Raw genomic sequence first — 20,745 nt, 5'->3', positions numbered from 1 at the left:
GCACACTGCACATTACAAAGACAGCCATGCCGATCACATTTTGGGCTCAGTAAATGAAAACTTCGGATTCAGGGGCCATAACCTCTGGATTTGGAAGCCGCACACTGGATTGAGTTAATGGGGAAGGTCGTTCAAAATTTGGAAACTTTAAAAGCTCATAACTCCATTCATACAAAACTTTGAGTTTTTAAAAGTGGTTCCATTGGTTCCCTCGTAAAATTTTCTGCTGGAGACACCCCTTAAAATTTAAAATGTGACGAATTCGGAATCAAAAGCAGTTTTGGTTAAAAATTTCATGTCCGACCTCTCTGATTGGTCGATCCACTGTGAGCCGGAGCTCCGATCTCATGACCCAAAATAATTTTTTGGTGTGAAACATTTCCAAAAAAGGAGCTATTATTATCACCCTTTCACTCATTTTATTACATTTTTCACTGAAATTTTCCCTCGTACTATACAATTTGTTCAACCAAAAAATGACACAAGACATGTAAATGCGACCTCTCTAATATCTTTAAAGTGAAAGAAAACTATCACGGTCAAATAAAATGAACTTTAACGAAAATATCGAGGATTTGCCTCGGTCCTTCAAGTTTCAATAAATTCGGTTTCGAGACAGAGAACACTGGAACATGACGATACCAATGACTGCGATTTTTTCTTCAGACACGTATGTACGCAGATACGTGAGGTATTTGAAAACTCTAAAATACCAATTTTTAATGCGGAATGCTGCTCTGCAGTGTCAAGCGGTACGTCTGTCCTCCCGCAATTGCGATATTCTACTGCCAGCAGAAGAAGAGTAAAATATCGGAGTCCTCAGCTCGGTCACCTCTTTTGAGGAGAGGAATGAAAATTAAAACGTGCAAAACAGCGAAAGCTCTGTTTTAAGCACAACGAAAACGTAAATAAACAAAGCGCACTCATGCAACAGACTCATTTCATGATGCTTCATTCTGAACGTATTGCGTGTATGATACCGATAACTTTTATCACGTTGCCCTCCCCTCATCCTGTCTAGAACGCGAGGGTCGCCAAATTTTAAACCAAAGCCCGACTTCGAAGCGAATTGGGTTTACCCTGGAAAATCCTCCGACATTCTTTTGATCTGGCGACGTGGTCTAATGAGCTCGCCTTGCGTAAAAGGACAATAAAAAATGAGAAACACGGCGATAAAAAATTTGAACTCGTAACCCAATAAACCCTGTAATTAGGACCATAATTACAGCCCGAGGTACGGTAATTAATTGTTCGGTGTATTGATATCTCCCGGTATCTTCTGTGGTAAGTACAAGGATCCATCAATTCGTTTCGACCTATGGCTGTTTTCGGGTCAGGTTGCTTTGATGTTATTGACTCACGAAATACAAGAATGTTATGTTGGTACTCTCATATTTCAATACTCTGCAACTTTATTACTACAATGATCCTGAATTGAATGGTTCTTTTTAATGAGTTTTACTTTTCAATAAACACCGTTCGATACATTTACTAACCGCTGCGTAATCATATGGTGGATTTCCCTGTATATATTTCTTCGTCGACGTTATGTCAAAATGCTATGATTTTTGCACAAAATTAAAAATTAGGATATTCAAAGTTAGGACTATGTGAATCTAACCTCCAAAACTTTGTTTCCTTTATTTCCGTTCGTTTGAGGCGTTCAAAGAAAAACAATAAAAATGAGCGCAGCCCACACTTAGCGTACGAATGCGCGATGCAACTATTCGAACACCCGAGCGTGGCACAGTATCACTCGAAATTGAAGGCGAACTTAACGCACCAACTCACTAGGCCAATTCCTGCAACGGCTAAAGTTGCTGGTTTTTAAGGAATCACAATAAAAGTGAGCGCAACCTACAATCAGCGAACGAAAGCGGGGCGCAACTATTCGACCACTCGAGCGTGGCACAGTATCACTCAAAATTGAAGGCGAACTTAACGCACCAACTCACTAGGCAAATTCCTGCAACAACTAAAGTCACAGGATTTTAAACTTCGTAAGTTCGAAGGTGTTTCGGGAAAGTTTGATATTCAGCCGTCCTGTTCTGATACCGATTCCAAGTAGGTTGCCGCTGAAAATGATCCCAGCTGTGCCGACTTGCTTCCAATAAATAACGCGGTGATCCGAGTTACTGTACGTTGACGAAACATGCATTCCTTCATCACAACGTTTGAAACTCTCCTTTTATAGTTATACTTCCTGAAAGAAACCGAACTAAAAATTTTTCCTCTGGAATTTCGTAGAAATTTTTTTTACATAAATTGGACGTATTTCTATCAAACGGGCCTAAGCGCCATAGGGTGAGGAAGGTAGAGGGGGGCTTGGATTGGCGGCGGAATCGGGCGCCCGGCTTATTCCGTCCTATACTCGCAATGCTTTTCCATGGCGCTTAGGTCCGTTTGACAGAACGCGCTATCCGGCATTCTAAATTCCTCAAAAGGAACTCAAAATGGCGCTTAGTTCTGTTTGATAGAGATACGTCCAATTACGAAAAATTACAGAAAATTTCGAGAAAATAATGTTGATTAGTTTTCTTTTTAAAAAAAATTGAACCGACGGGCGGGGAGAGTAGGAACGTCGCAACATTTTTCAACTTCATCCATCGGAATGAGAATTAATTAATCTACTGAATAATACCTGCCCCATAGATTATAGTAACGTCACGTTTGGACAGGATAGTCTATATGCGCGTCAGGATTCGCGCAGATCTGTGTTTACGCCCTTCCGCCAGGAAAACGACAATATTTGCATACCTTCGGTCCCAATCAGCTCTCGAGCGATGGTCAACAACCAAACGCACGATTTCTGATAAAATCGGCAAAAACCGCAGATCTGCCAAGTTTTTTTGCGGGAGGTATGTGGTTTTTCAGGTTTAAAAGCACAACGTCAACAGTCGTGATGCGTAGAGCCGAGGGCGGAGGAGAACTTGGTGCCAGAAAAAACGCCTGCACATTCATGAATGGCAAAGCGGCTGAAGGAGGAAAATAAACTTCGACATTAGCATGATTTATTGATTTTCAATACATTTCATTAGCGGAGAACAAACCGTGCGCTAAGAGGGGGCACATATCTGCGGAGATATAGAATATAGGTAACTGGACTTTTCTGGACACTTACACAGGATCGCGGCAAATCAAATCCAATAACCGACATTTGAGGGAAACCATCCCAAGAATCAATTCGTAGCCAAGATCAAATTTCTTTTATAGATGGGTAGATTCAGTGCATGCTATGTCTTCTTGGTGCTCTCATTAAATGTTAGCGAATGGCGTCGTATCTCCAGTCGCTCAAAATTGTTCAGGGCGTTGAAAAGTAGAAATGCATTAATATCGAGGGCAATTATACATCTTCAAGGGGGATTTCGTACAGAAGAGTATAGGAGCTTAAAATTAGCCCTGCACCATCCTTTTCTCGGCTGCACGTTCGGGTATCAACGTGCTGATGATGATTTCGGCCAAATCATGGTAAACTCAAAGAAAAAGATCCGCTGGAATTGCTGTGGAAGGAAATCTGGGACAATTCTTACTAAAACTTTCACTGACTTTTCCTGAGATTTCATGCACAATTCAGAAAACTTTTTGACAAAAATTGCCCAAGGGCATTCTTGTAAAAAATTGAACTGTGTAAGTCAAATTACGACCGTCAAGTGGAATTACGTTCATACGGGAAACGGCGCACAGGGGATCGATCAATGGAAGAGGTCGGACAAAAATAAGAAACTTTAGGCGCTTAGGACTCGTTTATACAAAACTTTGAGGTTCTAAAGGTGGTTCCATTGGTTTCCTCGTGAAACTTTTTTCTAGAAGTACTATTTAAAATTTAAAATGTGACGAAGTAAACACCAAATTTGCATTTTTAATTAAAAATTTCATGTCCGACCTCTCTAATGGAGAATTTGCATGCAAATTTTTAATTGCTTCGTTTAAAGGTGCTTAAAGAGCTTATTTCACACTAATTTTTGTAATTTTTTTCTGATATGGAAAATAGTATAAAAATCGATTTTAAAGTGAGAAAATGCACCGCCTATGACGTCATCTGGCTGCATTTCCCATTTAAACACATGTATTTTAGCAGATTAGATCATTTCTTCATATCTTCTCCAATAGTCGTTCAATCCATGAACCAAGGGTATCCTCGTTTTCAGTTGGCTTAGTAGTTTCCACTTAAACACGAAATTCATCAAATTTCAGACACCTGCAAATTCTCCATTCACTCAATCCGCCGTGCGGCATTGGGTGAGCGATGCAGCCCATCTGGCAAGGAGGAGCAGAGAGGAAGAGTGCTGACCACACTGGACATCGGGAATACTGATTGAAGTGGCCGCCGCTGCCACCGCTGCTGGCCGCTGGTCACGCGCGTCCCCTCGCGCATGTCCCATGTCTCGCGCGCGTGTGTCCCTTGTGTAAATAATCAGAATAATCTCCGTGTTTACCCAGCTCCAGTCCAGTCGTCTCTGTCTCTTTGGTCCGTAAATATGGAATATGGGTGCCCCGCGCCCCCGCCACGGGAAGCATAATAAATTCACGCAATCACTCGAGATTGCCCCATGTTTAATTCATGGATCCAGCGTGGTTGCCACCGGACAGACCCCCCGGTAAATTGCGTAAAGAGGGTTTTTGAGGATGTTCCAAGTGGTGGCATTGGGCGGAGGCCGAGTGTCCATGCACGAATTAACAACATCGTTCGCGAAGAAAGAAAAACCCATCGGGCATCGAGCAGGTACTTAAGAATTTTGGTTTTAGGTTCTTTTTGCGATACATTGTACATTTAAGGTGATTCGACGACACTGTAATTTAAAGTTTAGCCACCGATCGATGCGTCGAAAATGCCTATATTTAAAGGCGGTTTTTCAGGTATACCTGAAATCAAATCATCCGTTGTGTGTTGAATTTTAATGGTGTATGACCGTGAAATTGCTCTATATAGTGACTCTGCAGAAACCACGGTCTGATCGAAAATAGCGAATTGAGAGACAGAATGATTTGTGGTGTTTAATCAGTTCAATCAGTTTAATTTTCAGAGATTTTTGAAAAATGTCTTAAAAAGGCACGTCGACGAACAAAAATTTGCATCAGTAAGTGAATCAGTTGTTTTCAAAAGGTAACAAGTCTATTCCTTGATGAGTCTTTAGGTATTATAGCATGCCCTTTTATGCAAGCCGAGGCTCATGCAAAAATGGTCTTATTCCCTTTGGAAAACAACTGATTAATTTAAATCCACCTGACACAAAAGTATAACCTATATTTCTTGAGGCGAGTTAAAAAAAGTCAAGAAAGGAGGCCAAAGCTATCCCGGATGACGCTATACTACATGTGGCACAGGAGGTGCTTTTTTGTGGTGCGGGTACCACGAATAATAAATCTATAAATGGACCTATATCTTAAATGAATCAATGTATTAAGAACGTCATACAGAATCAACGATTAAAGACGGGAGATTACGGCTCAAAGTATGTTCAAGTTTAAAAATTTTTCTCTCTCTTGGGCTGAACTTAAATGACATTAACACGCGGTAAAGGACGTAAGAACGGGAGTCATCAGGGCGGAACACTGGAACAGTCAAAGCCGCGGGCCACCTTCGCTTGACACCTTCGACTTGACGTGACGCGAGACGGCCGCGCGGAGGTGGCCGAGGTGTGAGCCGCTCGGTTTCAAAAATTAGGCTCGTAGTACAACCGACCGGTTCATTCATGGATCCGTTTCATTCACGCGCTGGCGCTCTGGCCCATTCATGGTTGCCCTCTTGTTGTGAGCGTGACAATGCGCAGAAGAAACAATAGGTGTCAATGTCACCTGCAAGCCAAACGCAGGCCTTTTTCTATCTTTTTTGGCGACCGAACAATGGGCCGAAAACCTCCCGCTTAGCCCACAGGAAATCTGTTTTTGCCGCCTTTTTTCGCTGGGGTAGGTATGTTTGCAAAGACTCGTTTAAGTCAAGGTTCGGCAGTTGCAAAACGTAAACTGCTATGTTTGGGAATAGAATTCGTGTCCAAAATTGGGATTTCAAAGTTTCTCGCCGTTCCGGATGAGCGAGTCGCAACTTTCGAGCTTTTTTCCGCGTTATCGTTTAAATCCTGATTTGACACTGCTTCAGTCTTGTCCTGTTCGAAGTAGTTACAAAAGTCTTTACATCTGAAATATGGTCCAAATTCAACCAGAGTAGCATAGACGGATAACAAAAAATGACTTTTTTATTCCTAGGTATATGGCATTCCTGAAGGTTTTTGTCAGAACATTTAAGATTCCGCGGACTGGCCGCGATCAAAAGTCCGAAAATTACGCCAATGGTCGTTGATTTTAAATGCAATCCATACGCCAATCGACGAATGGAACCCACGTAATCTTCTGACGAAATATTTTGAACGAAAATTAAAAGTAACAAGACAATTTACATTTGTCAATAAATATGTCTTATTTTTTTCATTTTTCACAAAATGTTTTTAAATTTTACTATTATTTTCAGTACCTTGGATATAAGTGTTGCGACTTATAAAAATTGGAGGCGTTTCCGCTTTTTAGAGACGAGGCTGATTGTGAGTTGACTGTAGCGCCTTGATGCAACTATTCGTGTTCAACGGATGTGCGTGTTGCGTGTTTAAAATTGAAGGCACTCTCGCTTTTCTAACCTCTTCAGAAATTAATGGGAGTTGTTAGTTGTGGCACCCGAATAGCAGAGTGCGTATCTAGAGAAACTATGTGTTGCATTTCGATCATTTTACTACAACCAAAAGTGCCGCCTGTAAATTTTAAAATAGGAAGGTCAAGTAGCATGAATTTATAAAATTGCTCGTTCCTCACAAAATCGTAGGAAATTCAAGTTAGGAGCTAAAATTTGAAATCAAGTCTCAATTCTAAAAATTCGGGAGGAGTTTCTAAAATGAGATCACTTTAAAAATTAGAGGAAGGAAAACGAAGGACATTATCGCAGCTCGCAGAGGGAATTTCACTGATATCAAATTTGAATATATTCCTCAAGCATGTTAGTTTAAAACTTGTCAGATATTTCACCGTGAAATAGGTCGCAATAAATTGTTTTTTTCCTTTTCTAATTCGCCACGGCAAATGGACGACAGGAAGTGGTATGGTCGGTCCTTTCGACCATGAAAACATCAAAGTAACGACTTCATCAGCCAGTTCCAGATTGAAAAGCAATCTCTGCGCGGGAGAGGACCCAGGACAGTCGGAAACGGACGTATCGAATCGTGGCAACAAACATCAGATAAGATCGACCACCTCAGATCCGTCTAATGATGATCGGAAACAGGGATTATCCTGGCAGTTCACACTTTGTCCCGGGGTCAGGGACGGAGGGGTTAAACGGGGCGTGAGGACCCCCAGGGAGGGATCCCCGGATCCCCCTCTCACCCTCCGTGACCCGCGCTCGACTGCACTTGTAGCGGAGGTATAAATTAGGCCCTGTTCACGGTTCGGATGGACATGTCCCAACATGAAAACTGACCAGCCGCGATGCCGTTTCAAGCCAAAAAAGTTATGAACACCTGAGTTAATTGGGTAGAGTGTCACTTTGAAAAATCACTGGGATGAACGTGGATGTAGCTAGAGGATTAGAGAAGCGGGGAGCTCTAGAAAACTGCCGCCCCCTTCAAAAAATTTGTAATCGTATGGGATCACTAGACAGCATTTGACTCTCGTTAAGGAGTAAATAGTACCCCTCCCGCTCCTCCACTTGAAAAACGAGCGAGCATCCCTTATAAAGTCCCTTGCCTAACGAAGCCACGCATTTCTGGCGTTATGGCGAAGTATGCGTCGGTTTGAGAGCACAAGAATTCTGACGCGCCTTCATCGTGTTGCATATGCAACACGGGCAACGATAGATTACGAATAGTTGCATTCCCATGTTGTACCTGACATAACACTTCCAAAGAGCTTGTCGCTTGAAGCGTATGAGGCATTCCATCGCGCCTTCATTTTTTCCAACGCAACACGGACAGCCTTGGAACACGATAGACGATATTCTCCGGACCATCCTTAAGGGGCGTCATTTTAACAGTTGCTGCAAACCATGAAAGTAACACTCACAGTAGATGTGTGAACGAGACTTTTCAACTAACGCCTTTTTTACGATAAGTTTAAATTAAAATGTTTAGAAGCACCAGTAGCAAATATACAGAACTGGTTAGTGCTCGTCAAAGTTAATGATTTTAATGTACCATCAAACTTGTAAAATAAGCTGAAAACCCGGTAAAAGCTTATCCTTTTATTAATGTACCACGCATTACTTTTGATTGCGCTGATATACCTCCTACAAAGATTAAAAATTAAAAAGGGCATTCTAAAACACTTGAACTGAAGAGTGCCTTTTTCGCAACCAAGTTCTCAATTTTTTCAATAACATTTTTTACGAGACTTCCTACACCCTCTGTCGATTAAATATGGCCAAAAATACAGCGCGATTGCTATTAATATTTTACATCCACGCTGTATCGGATGGACCAATACCACAATGTTCTTCGTTAATTTATTACATTTACTTTGTTGGAACATTGTAGTCTGACTGATATACTGCCGTGCTAAGGAAAAACGCCGTATGAAACTTCAGGCGTTGCCAAATTTCCTCTGGCAAATCACTAATTTTCAGGAAAATTTTTGAATATTTTTTGCCAATTTCTCAGATAATTTTGTTTGTAATTTGATCTAAAGTGTCTGAAAATTTCAAGGAAAAATATTCACAATTTTCCTCCAAAACAAACATTTCATCGTAGGAAATTGGCAACTCTTGAATGTTCATACGGCGTTCTTCCTTAGCACGGCAGTATATCACGCGTCGATGGGATTTCGGGATTTCGGCAACGAGGCGTGGACGCTTCACGCTTCGCCTTCGTTTGCACTCGGGAGTTGGACCAATTTAGTGACAAACAATACAAACACGCGTTGAGCGCGACCTGACAAGCCGACACCCCTAGACTGCATGAGCGCACACGGACACCTAACTACCCCATCCCTCTGCCTCCGGCCCTTCATCCCTTTCACAATAAACATGCAAACACTCCAACACCTAAGCGCGGTGAAGCGGCCCTCATTCCACACCTGAGTCGACGCGCTGTGGCCCCAACTCGAAAGAATTTGGAACCATACAGCCGGTATCACACGAGCAGTTCGACTGGACAATCAATGACATTCGCGGGTAATGGACACTGTGTGCGCATGCGCAAACTGTTAGACTGCACAACCGGTATTGCTTGTGTGGTAGAGGCTTATGGAAGCTCGAAAAAGTCTTTAAAGATAGAAAAATGAATATAGATAGACCCTGCAAGAAATTGAGATACACGAGAAATTATGTTATACTATAGTAGCAGTATCTATCAAATGTAATTTTGCGCCTTCAAATTACTGACTTCATGCATTTCGGTGTTCCTCCTGTAACAACTTTTTATTTTCTTTATTTGAAATACGGAGATCAGGGGCTTCAATTACTATGTAAGGAAGGCGCTTATTCCCTTTTTTAACCCCTCTTTCGCGTAACACATCTAAAATGCATTCTGCAGCCCCTCTTAGCAATTAACTAATACTAGAAATAAACCTCCTCGCGTTTTTTCAGCCAAATGCGTCTGAAATTGTTCGTCGAAAGAAAAATGCTCTGAAGTCCGACCCTGATATCCCTGATTCAAACCAAATTTAATTTCATATCAGAGTTTAAGAACTAAGCCTGTCGTATGCCAGATTTTGACTGTACAGTGAAGATTATCTACTTCCTACTGAATACTTTCTGGATATTGACGATTTCAAAACTTTCTTTGATTTTTTCTTCCTTCTAAAAATTCCCTGCACTAAACATTCTGCAATGCTGCAGATAAAATGAATTCGATCATAAGATATTTTGAACGTACAGGCCGAGAGAAAATGGAAATTCCCGGTTTGCAAATTATTACATTTACACAAGCATACTTCAGAATGGAACAATGTCTCGACATTATACAATTATGGTACTTCAAGTATACTAATTATCAAACTATGCGTACGAATACTCGGTGTTTATGAAATATTCTCGATTCAACACGATGTTCGAAAAAAGGTTCCAAAATTTTAAAATTTAAATAATTATAGAGTCAATTTTGAGTGCCGAGCTGAATTTGAGTAATATTTGCGCGAAACAAAACTGAAATTCAAGTTAAGAGACATTGATGATCAATTGCCTTCATTTTAAATAACCCATAAGAGCCTCTTTTGGAATATTTTCCCCTTGAAAATACTCGCACTTCAGAATAAAAGCAAGAGGGATCTCGATTTGACACAAAGCCCTCCACCGAGCGACGATTGGGGCGGCTTTGGCTTTGAAAAGGTAAAAAGGTAGAAAAGAGAGGGTCTAAGCATCGAACCAAGGGCTCTCGGACAGATAATTCGACACCTTTTCATTTCGCGCCTCCGAACCGTTTCTAATCTGAATACATCGTTATACACCGACCACCGTCCACGCAGGCAGGTTTGTCACTTCCTCCGAATAAAATCATGATAGAAACTCGTTTTGCGTTCAAAAAAATCAAAAGAGAAAATTTTCCGATTCGTGGTCATCGATGAGAAACCTCCGAGTATTGTCAGGAGCAATGAAAAACTCTTTTCAGACTGAAGCTGCGTTCGCAGTATTAATCATAATTGTTTTCTAATATGAGAAATTGTAGAAAATGTAGACTTTAAAATGAGAAAATATGCCACCTAGTGAAGTCATCAGGCAGCATTTCCTATTGAAACACATGTACTTTAGCTAGCATACTAGGTCATTTGATCATGTATTTCATAATAATTGCTCATTTTAGAAACCGAGGATATTCTCATGCTCAGTTCACCTAGTGGTTTCTAATAAAAAAAAAAAATTACAAAATTTCTGACACCTGCAAATTCTCCATTCGCACTGTATTTAGATGGATAAACTTGGGGTGAAAAAATTTCACGATCCATCGTTCGCAAACGGCGAAAAAAAACGGTCGTTAAAATTTATTACATTTTGATATAAAAAAGTGCGCTCAATTTTTGCGCACACCTCCCGAAGTTGTGTACGCGCGCTGCCCTACGCGTTACCAAATAGCGTATGCATCTCAGAACTTAGCGTCAGAAGCCGAGAGTAAGACTATTCACGACTTCTACCGTGGGCTTGTGGAGACGACGTGATGCTTGAAGTATGTCTACAGTTTTGCAGGCGCTTCCCGCGACTCAGAGACTTCAACGCGGAGTAGAAAAGTTGGATAGGACGAAATACGTGGTACAACTATTTCGACTTCCAAATAGGTAAATGAATTTCCACGAAATGAAGGAGAACGTAAACTCCTCTCGGCTGACTCAGAGACTTTAACGCAGAGTATAAAAATTGGATTGGACGCAACATGTGTTAAGATGCAAATAATTGCGACCGCACAATAGTTCGTAGACTGAATCTCTAGTTGCTCGAAACTGCGTAAATGGAGGCGAACACAAATCATGAAATTTTTGGCGATTTCTAGACAAAGCGGAAGTAAACAGGATTTCGCGAATTAAACCAGTCGTAGCCATGGAGCAGTAACAGGTAGTTTGCAACGCCGTAAATTCAGATTTTTCAAGTTTCGATATCAATGTATGAAAAGAGGACCACGTTCTCGTGATTTTTAACGTTTCCTTGGCAACTAATGGAGAGCATAATAGAATTTGCAATCACACCTGGAAATTGTGGATTCAAAAGGAATTTAATTTTTCAACGGAAAATTTCACGGGGAAAAATTTTGCACAATTTTGGCAGAGTTGCAATTCATACTTGTATTTTTTTTTTTTTTTCATTTATTTTTTTTAAACGCACTCTCCCAATATTTGATATAGCTCTGTTTCTTACCATAGTAGAATCATAAACACCCTGTTGTGAAGCATAAAATTGCCCCAAAATGGCAACATACGGTTATTATTGCCGCGTTAATCCAGCGAATCGGGCACCACCGGGCGGGTTCCGGCGAACCGCGGCAACAATACCCTCTCGCGGTGGAAATCAGAAACCGTCGTTCCCGGTTTTCCGAGACAATAAATCATTGACCGGTTATGCGAGCCGGTCGCGGCGGCCAGGTATTCCCGGCCAGACCGGTCGTCGCTGGCCTCGGTTTCTCGCAACCCCGGCCGTTTCCCGGTTACCGCGGATTTTGGATTCCCGGCACCCTTGCCAGACAACGGGAAAATCCATCCCTCTCCAACCTCAAGAGCGGTAGATTTCCGCTCCGAACGGCAACACTGTCGCCTTTTGTGCGGGTGGATTCCTGGCACGGACCAGACGAGAGCGCACCTGTTGCGTAGTTGTCCGTGAGGGTCCAGGCAGCGTTGCCATTTAGAAGGGAGATCGCTCTGACTGGACATGTGGAAGCTACTGCTGATTCTGGAAATGGCAGCGCAGTGAACGGGAAACTCGGCTAACGGTGTCCTGATGGCTGATTGAACGGGAATTGTGAATTTTGACGGCTTGTCAAAGCATCGCCCGCGAACCTGAGTCAACAAAACTGTATTTTCAAAGAGTCCTCTCTGTTGGAAGGATTTAGCAATTTCGCACGCTGGCAGGGACAAACCTTATATGCATCTGCGTCGAATCGTTGACGAGCTAATTGAGATGTTGCCGCTGCCGTATTTGTGCCTCTGGTGACCGTGTTGAAGATGATTTGTCAGATGCGAAGAGTTTTCCGGGGCGATGCAATTTTATCACTTAATCTTGCATATTTAGGTTTTTTCGGCCGCCCATAAATTAACAATAGGAGGCCAAATTTGAGCTTAAGTGACGGATGCATGACGTCACCCTTGATCAGGCGTTCCACCGACTTATGTAAAATTTGTAAGATAGTTTTATGCATATTTTCGTGCGATAAATGCTTGGTAAAGCTATTCAAAACTGATATTTCAGTCTGTAAGACACAAAAAAAAAAAAAAAAAAAAAAAAAAAAAAAAAACAGACTGAAATAATGAGGCATGCAAAGGAGTCTTTAGGAAAACAGCCGTTGCATGCGTGGGATTTATTTTCTTATTACTGACAAAATGAGCACTAACAACGCTATAATGATCACTGAGGACCACATTCCGTAACGGGGGCGATTGTCCGCCTTCATTTAGTTAACTAGGCAAGCAAAACTGCGAAGTGTCGAAATGGTCGCATCCTCAATAATGATCTTCGTGCATTATTATTTTTCGGCAATTCTGTGAGAATGAGAGAGGAAACTGAGAAAAATTGAAGCATATTGAACACATCAATCATTACCGCTAATTCGAATATGAAAAGCCAAGGGAGGCACTTCCGGGGATTTTCGTTCACAGCGCTCAATTTTGACGAGAACTTTTACCCCCAGGCGTGCCTGACATCTTGGCGCATCGGCTTCCTATTTGTTGGACGATCTTACGTAGCTGAATTCTGATAAAAGTATACCTTACACAAGAGTTGTATGGTTTGAAACGTCCACAATAAGACATTTGAACACAAAAGTCGGCAGCAGAGAGCCGAGGTTGACTCAAGATTCCTTGGATTCTCGAGTGAAGCTCTGAATGAGGAAAGAAATGTGGGTCGTCGACGGGAATTGAGGGTATAAAACTCAAATCCATGCATATTCAATTACACCTTTTTTTAACGAGGTTCTCCCTGTCCGGGCATTATTTTTAACGCTGGCTCGGAACCGAGTAAATTGATACACTCGCGGAATCAAAGGGGGAGAGCCGAATGCCTCCGACCTGGACTATAAAAGCGGGAACTTATCCCTTTTCTGATCTCCCGTTTGCTCTGGATTAACTTTTTACACGCTCCTTCGCTGAAAGCACGCGAGAGGGCCGAGGGGTCGCCGCCCCGCACAGTGGATCGAATCAATTAGAAAGGTCGGACATGAAACTTTTTACTAAAATTGCAAATTTTGATGTTTATTTCGTCACATTTGAAACTTAAAAGGGTGCTTCCAGGAGAAAATTCCACGGGGAAACCAGTGGAACCACTTCAAGAACCTTAAAGTTTTTTATAAACGGAGTTACAAGCGTTTAAAGTTTCTAAACTATGTCCGATCTTTCCTAATGACTCGATCCACTGTGCGCCGCGGCGCGGTTAAGACTCAGGAGGCGCTCCACGGAAAATGTGTGAATCCCCACCGAGTTGCCAGTCTTTTGACTTGGAATTTTTTATGCCTTTGGGTGTTGGATCTCGAAAGAAGCAACACCACGGATCGACGGAGAAACGATTTAAACGTGTGCCTCGAATAGGGTCTTCGTTCCCGGTTTTATAAGCTGTAAAAATGAATGAGGTTCTGTTCCCATGTTGAGGATAAGTCGAGTCAATTAACTCGTAGATCGAGTCAAATGGGTCAAGCTTATTGTTGGAGATAGTGGTAGTAATTTAGAGTCAAATGTGATCAATTCATGTTAAATTGGTGTCTACTGACAATGAGTGAACTGAGCACGACAGTTTCCTCGATTTGTAAACTGAACAATTAGTTACTGAAAGAGATATGATCAAATTACCTCATCTACTAAAATACGAAAATGATTATTTTTTATAAGGTGTTAAATCAACTACATTTTGCAATGAGGAGCTGTCATTTCTGACTCATTCATAAAACCATCAATCTGCATGGGAAAACTAAAAGCATGTATGTCGTTGTTAAAACTAACCAGACATTCTGCATTCCCACGTTGCAAAATATGGTCTATTTAGACAGGAGTAAGTAAAAAGGAACTAAGTATTTCGGTACAATCTGAATTCAGAACCATGTATCCCACTTGCGCAATAAATCACAATGAGGAATCACTATTTCTAGCTCATTTTAGAAACAGCAGATGTTCCATTAGTTTCTTCATACAGATGAGTGCTTTTTTAGATGAGCCTGCAGAAATATTGGTCCTTTATTTTAAAACGTCATTCACTCGCTCGCCTGCCTACCTTCTTCCTAAAAAGTGCTTAGTTTGGCGCTTATATTTTTCCATGACTGAAGACATTGAAACATCTCACTGAACCGCTATAATGCAACGAGCTCAAAAGGAAACAAGGTACAGTTTGCCACAATTTCACACTCTTGAAAGGACCTTCATTCCTCTAACGGGAGAAAAGCCAAGCCTGACAGTTCTGAATCAACACACTTGACCTAGCAAACTTAAAAACGCTAGTTGAATCCGAGGGATCGCACAAAGCAAATAATATGCCTCGGAAAATGAGTCAAAGGCACAAAGAATTGAAACAGTAAATGAAATGAAAGAGGCTCCTCTGATACGAGATACGCTCTAAAAGGGCGCAAGGTATCTGCACGCTCCGTGAGCTTGAATACTACTTGAAATGCGAAACCGGCCTCAGTGCCTTTCAGCCGAACGCCCTCAAAACAAAATGAACTCTATCCATCGTGACAGAAGACCTGTCGTGCATGTATTCTTATGGACCTCGGGGCTTATATCGAAATGGATATAGTTCCTTTACATTCAAATACACCAGATGATATGAAAAGTCGCGTTGTGAGTCGCGACGCTGCTAATTTTAACAGAGCAAATTTAGGAACAACAAATTTTCCATTACTTTCTTATGCAGATAGGTGCTTTTTTAAGTGAGCTGGAAACTAAAGGGATAGGTGTTCAATTTGTCGAACCGAATACAGCTTGTGGTGTTCATCTCATTCATCGTGATTTCATGTAACGAGTATACGGGGTCATCTATTCTAGTATAAAGCGCTTATAGAGAAAATGAGGTCAAAAGTATTTTTTGGAATGTGTCAAAGGACCCTCGTAAGAAAAACTTGTATAAACTTCCAGTGTTTACGTTTTCTTTAGTTTTTATGAGAAATACAGGATGGAATTACAGGGTTGGATTTTGATTATTGAATCCGATAGATTAGCGATAGTAAACTTGCTAAGTTATATACAAACGCCGAGCCAATGCCCAAAGTGAAGTATCCAACGAAAGTAACGCCCTCCAAAAAGCACAACGATTGACGTTATTGACTGCAACTAGGAATATCATGATTTCTCCCATTCAATTCGACTTATCGATAAGCGATGCGGTAATTTTGGCATATCTCTATTCCAAGGCTGCAAAATTATCTCAAACAGTGACATTTCTTGCAAGACTATGACGGTGTCTTTTCTCTAAGAAAGACCTGATGACTTTTGCATGTAATCAGAGGAAAAGTCAGTCGAATTTTCAGTTAGAAATGCCCAAAACTGTACAAGTAAAAAGACAATTTACGAGAGTGTAATTTGGACCGTTGAAACGCGCGAAGTTATCACGTAACCATTCGATACGATACCATCAGTTGATAGGAAACTATATCTGCCGGTGACTGAAAGAGCTCATGTGTAGAGTAATAACATGATCGATGGCAAGACGGAGAGTGGGGTCTAAAAGTGCAAGTTACAGAGAATGAATCGGGGGTGGGGGGGGGGGCTGTCATAATCCCGAAGGAGTAAGCAAGGCGCAAGAAACTGGCAGTTACGGTCAAATTAACCCGACCGCGATGGCGATTCCAATTTCGAGCCGAGAGCTCACTCCGATCAGATCCGATTCTGATACATCAAACTTCCAGCCTCACACGCGCGATATGCAAGACCGGAGACCGGTGGTTTCGTGATCATCGAATATTTTCATCGCACAGTGAGAGAGTGTGAGTCCCTGGTGGATTAAAACCGAAAACTGCACAAGGAGAGAAGAAAACCCTCATCCCTGTGAGCTGGCTCATAGTATGAGTGCAATGACGTGATAATGGACCACTAGATAAGGTACGAATTAAAGGATTCTGATACATGTTTCTTGACCAAAATTCCACGCAGAACACGATTCGCGCTACGAAAATGACTGAAACCAACTCCTAACGAAGAAATTAATGTTTTTATTTCACATTGGTTACAAGGAATTTGAACTGCCCGCTCACAAGAAACTCGAAGCTCTACGTGAGTCAAATCGCGCACTACAACGGTTTCAGCAATCGAGCAATGTTCATTTCCCACCAAGTGTTGTTCAAAACTACATGCAATTTGCTATAGCTGAGCCAAAGCGTCAAGATTGAGGTTGCCAGATTTTTATATCGCAGAAACTGTCATGATAAACGTTTAGCGCGCGATGTGAATCACTCGGAGCATTGAGTTTTCATAAGCGGGTGGTTTGAATTCACGCATCAAGAATCATTAAATATCTTCGTAAGGAGTTGATTTCGGTAATTTTATTTGTGCGCATCGTGTGCTACGTGAAATTTTGGTTGCGAAAAATGTATTAGAATGCTGAAATTCGTATCTTGTCTAGTGGTCCATCGCTGACTTGGCGCAGTTAGTATTTTCCTCAATACAACCGTTCTACAAAAGAAAGCTGTTTCCTTGTGATACTGATCCCAATGTTTCTCGATTCTGGCCCGGTTGAGTCTAACCCTCCCGGCCCCCTCCCCCCTTCCCCCCCCCCAATTCAGCTAAAATCTTGGGCAGACAGACTCGGGGACTGAGGGACGATCTCCCTCTAAACTTTAGAGAGGGCCTCATTTGACACTTTTCAAGGAATCTTGCAAAACATCAAAAGACTTTTTTTTAGCTTCTTCGCTCTTTATCGGGGGAGAGGGGCTAACAATCCTCTTTTTGTCATAGCTCGACACCCGCGGTAAGTTTGGAGTCTGCCCGAACTTGGCTGCAATGAGTGCAATGGTGAATTTTGAATCAATTTTTATTTTCTCTAATCGATCTAATAGTAGATACCATCGGAACAAGTGCCGACCAGCCGAATCCCTTAATTCTTTCCCTGAAACGGAGCTGCCAAAGAATGTGAATTGGAACTGCCCGCGAAGGAGACGAAAATTTAAGTTTTCCCCCACCTTTCTTTACGGTTCACTTACGGTAAAAGATGGAGACGGATAATGTCGCGAATTTTAGGCTAATCGCTGGTGATTGTGAACTAATGACCTTCTTACTGCCTTACTAAGGAAAAACGCCGTATGAACCTTTAGCCGTTGCCAAATTCCCTTTGATAAAACACGAAGTTCCTGCTACGTTTATGAATATTTTCCTTTCGATTTTTCAGATCATTTTGTACACATTTTCACCTAAAAATCCTGAAAACTTCAAGGGAAAATATTCATAACTTTCCTTAAAAATTAAGATTTTATTGAAGGAAATTCGGCAACTCTCGAATGTTCATACGGCGTTCTTCCTTAGCACGTCAACGTAGATGACAATCAAAATCCCAAGCCAGAGCGATTAAAACGACCTCGGAGGGTGCGATTCATACCTTTCTAGAGGTTTTTGTGCAAAGACAAATCGGCTCGGACATGATGAGTGCCAAACTACCTTCGTGAGTCTCACCTTGATCGGACAATCACGGCAATTTGAAGATAGAGTGTGGTCGAGTGCCGAATGGTGAGCTAAAATTATTTGCACGGCTTTTGTACGGTATAAGTGTTTTTCCGCCTTTGATTTCGCTCTGTTTTGTTTTGTTGTTTCAAACCGTTCATTTGTAACATAAACCAACAATAAGCGTTAGACACTCGTAGGATAATTGGATCGTAAAAAATATCATGAATTGTAGGCCAATCATTCCTGGCGCTTGAGATCTTTGGAAAGTATAATATCTGAGCGGCCGTGCTAAGGACAAACATCGTATTAAGTATAGAATATTGTCAAATTCTCTTTAATAAAATAGGAATTATCTAAGAGTCTGGTGAATATCACTCTCCAAATTTTTCAGAGAATTTGATTCACTATTAAAATCAAAGGCCTGAAAATTTCAAGAAATAATATCCGTACATAACTTTTATAGTAATAAAAAAAAAAACAAAAAAAAATGAAAGTACTCGACCTCAATCTGACATCAGTCAATGAATAAAAATCAACCTCAATGAGTAATTAGAGTAAAACGTCAGCAATTCTCAATCTGGTATTCGTAATCCCTGAGAGAATTACGGGTATCAATTTCACAAGATTGAAGCACTCACAGCGGTTGACAAGGAGAAAGGGATTTAAAGAGTATCGATTTTTATTCAACGTCTCCGCTAAAGAGCATCATTCGCTTGACTGGTGTTACATCCGCTCCTATAACTCATTGTATGTCCATAATAATTCCGATGAAAAAACCGTAGGGGGATAGAGAGGGAGGCAGGAAAACTAAAAATATTGACCCTTTTATACAAAAATATGCCAAAATTAGACGATCTCATCCGATGAAAGTTTCGAAAAATATTGAATATTAAAAAACAGCATTGGTGGGAAAATGATGCACAAATTATTCCGTAATGATTGCCGGTATTGATCCATTGAAATATGAAGAAGGTAAGTGTGAATAGAGCGAGCCTCAGCAAGAAAAATCTCTTTGAGGTGATCCCCCTATGGTGGAGTCCACACCTCGAGAAAAAGATAAATCAACCCCTATTCACAACCATCCACTGTCAAAATTTAGACTATCTATACCTTTGAGTACAGCGAACTCATAAACTACCCTCGAGGGTATGTAAATAAAAATCCAGGATGAAAAACTGAGTAAATACTATTGACAGCAAGAATGATCTGAAGTGTTTTTTTTATTCATATGTTTTATATCCCGTGTTATTCTAGTACTTAGAAATAATAATGAGAATGAAAATCATTATAAAGAGGGGGAGGGGGGTTGAAGGAGACTCAGAGTGAGCAGGGCATTTTGACGTAACACAGACCCTCGGGTCGGTCTCACTTCTTGTTTTTGTAATTTTCAAGCATTGCACCACTTTGGTTGTTATTTTTCACGGCATCGTTGCCACTCTCAACACGGAAATAGTAAACATTAACTAGGCAACAAAAAAAGCTTGTCGGAGGTTTGCTTGATTACTGACAAATTCGATGGTGAACCATTGGTCACAGTATGTACCCACCCGTAACGTTGCTTCATCCCTTATCTAAGATACGTGACGAGAGGACAATTTAGCGTCACCATTCGATGACACTTAGACGAAACGCCTCGATTTGCTCGCATTGATTTTCGCTGAACAAAATTGTGTGTTCGAATAGATTGAACACCATATTGCTGATATTGAAGTGTCAATCATGAAAACACGATTTCGTCGCGTTTGTAGCCAAAGTATCTACGTAGTGGAAATTTCTGCCGAGGTTAGTCCTGCGATCCTCAGATCGTGAGGAACATGAAGCGCAGGAAATTTTTTGTAATTAAAACTTTATTTGGACGCATTCAAAGGTTTCCATAACGCAGATTTTCCATTAATTTCTGCTGAAAATTACGCTTATTTTCTTACTTTCAGCAAAGAATACTTTTGAATTGTTGTATTCAATAGATCCGGAATTTTTTTGAAATTTTAACTCTACTTGGACGGATTTTGAAGCTATTCTATGATGTAAATTTTAGAAAATATCAAGTAAATGAACACGGTGTTTTCAATTCTGGGGGACATGCCCTATTGCCCTCCCTGGACCCCCCCCCCCCTTCGCACGCCGATGGGCGCAATGCGGAATTTGCCAAAAAAAAAAAAAAAAAAAAAAAAAATTGGGTTGGTTTAATTTTAATAGTTCTTTTTCTCGTTCAGTTCCGTTGGGAACTCCCTTAATTTTAATTTCTTTCATAGTATTGATTGAAACCATCAGAAGACTAATCCGTCCCTGATCTTTAAGAATTCGTTTAAAATCCACCATAGTCTCGGGTCATTTATTAATAATCCTTCTGGGAGATTGTGGGTTTTATAAATTTTTAAAAAATCCTTCCTCTTATCTGAAAAAACGGCGTTTGGGAAGCGACTTGGCGTCTCAGCGGATCACGATTGCATTTTCATAATCATAAACGTCCGCTGGGTGAAGTGGAATGGGGGCCCGGCATTC

General features: G+C 41.1%; 1 protein-coding gene across 2 annotated transcripts in view; it reads right to left on the bottom strand.

The window, feature by feature from the left end:
* Sulf1 (Extracellular sulfatase Sulf1) overlaps positions 1-20,745 on the bottom strand; it is a 96,158-nt gene that overhangs the window by 45,361 nt on the left and 30,052 nt on the right. The gene's annotated exons all lie outside the window — the stretch shown is intronic.

Source organism: Bemisia tabaci, chromosome 4 (genome assembly GCF_918797505.1).
Source record: "Bemisia tabaci chromosome 4, PGI_BMITA_v3".
Taxonomy (NCBI): domain Eukaryota; kingdom Metazoa; phylum Arthropoda; class Insecta; order Hemiptera; family Aleyrodidae; genus Bemisia; species Bemisia tabaci.
This window is presented reverse-complemented; position numbering and strand designations above follow the sequence as displayed.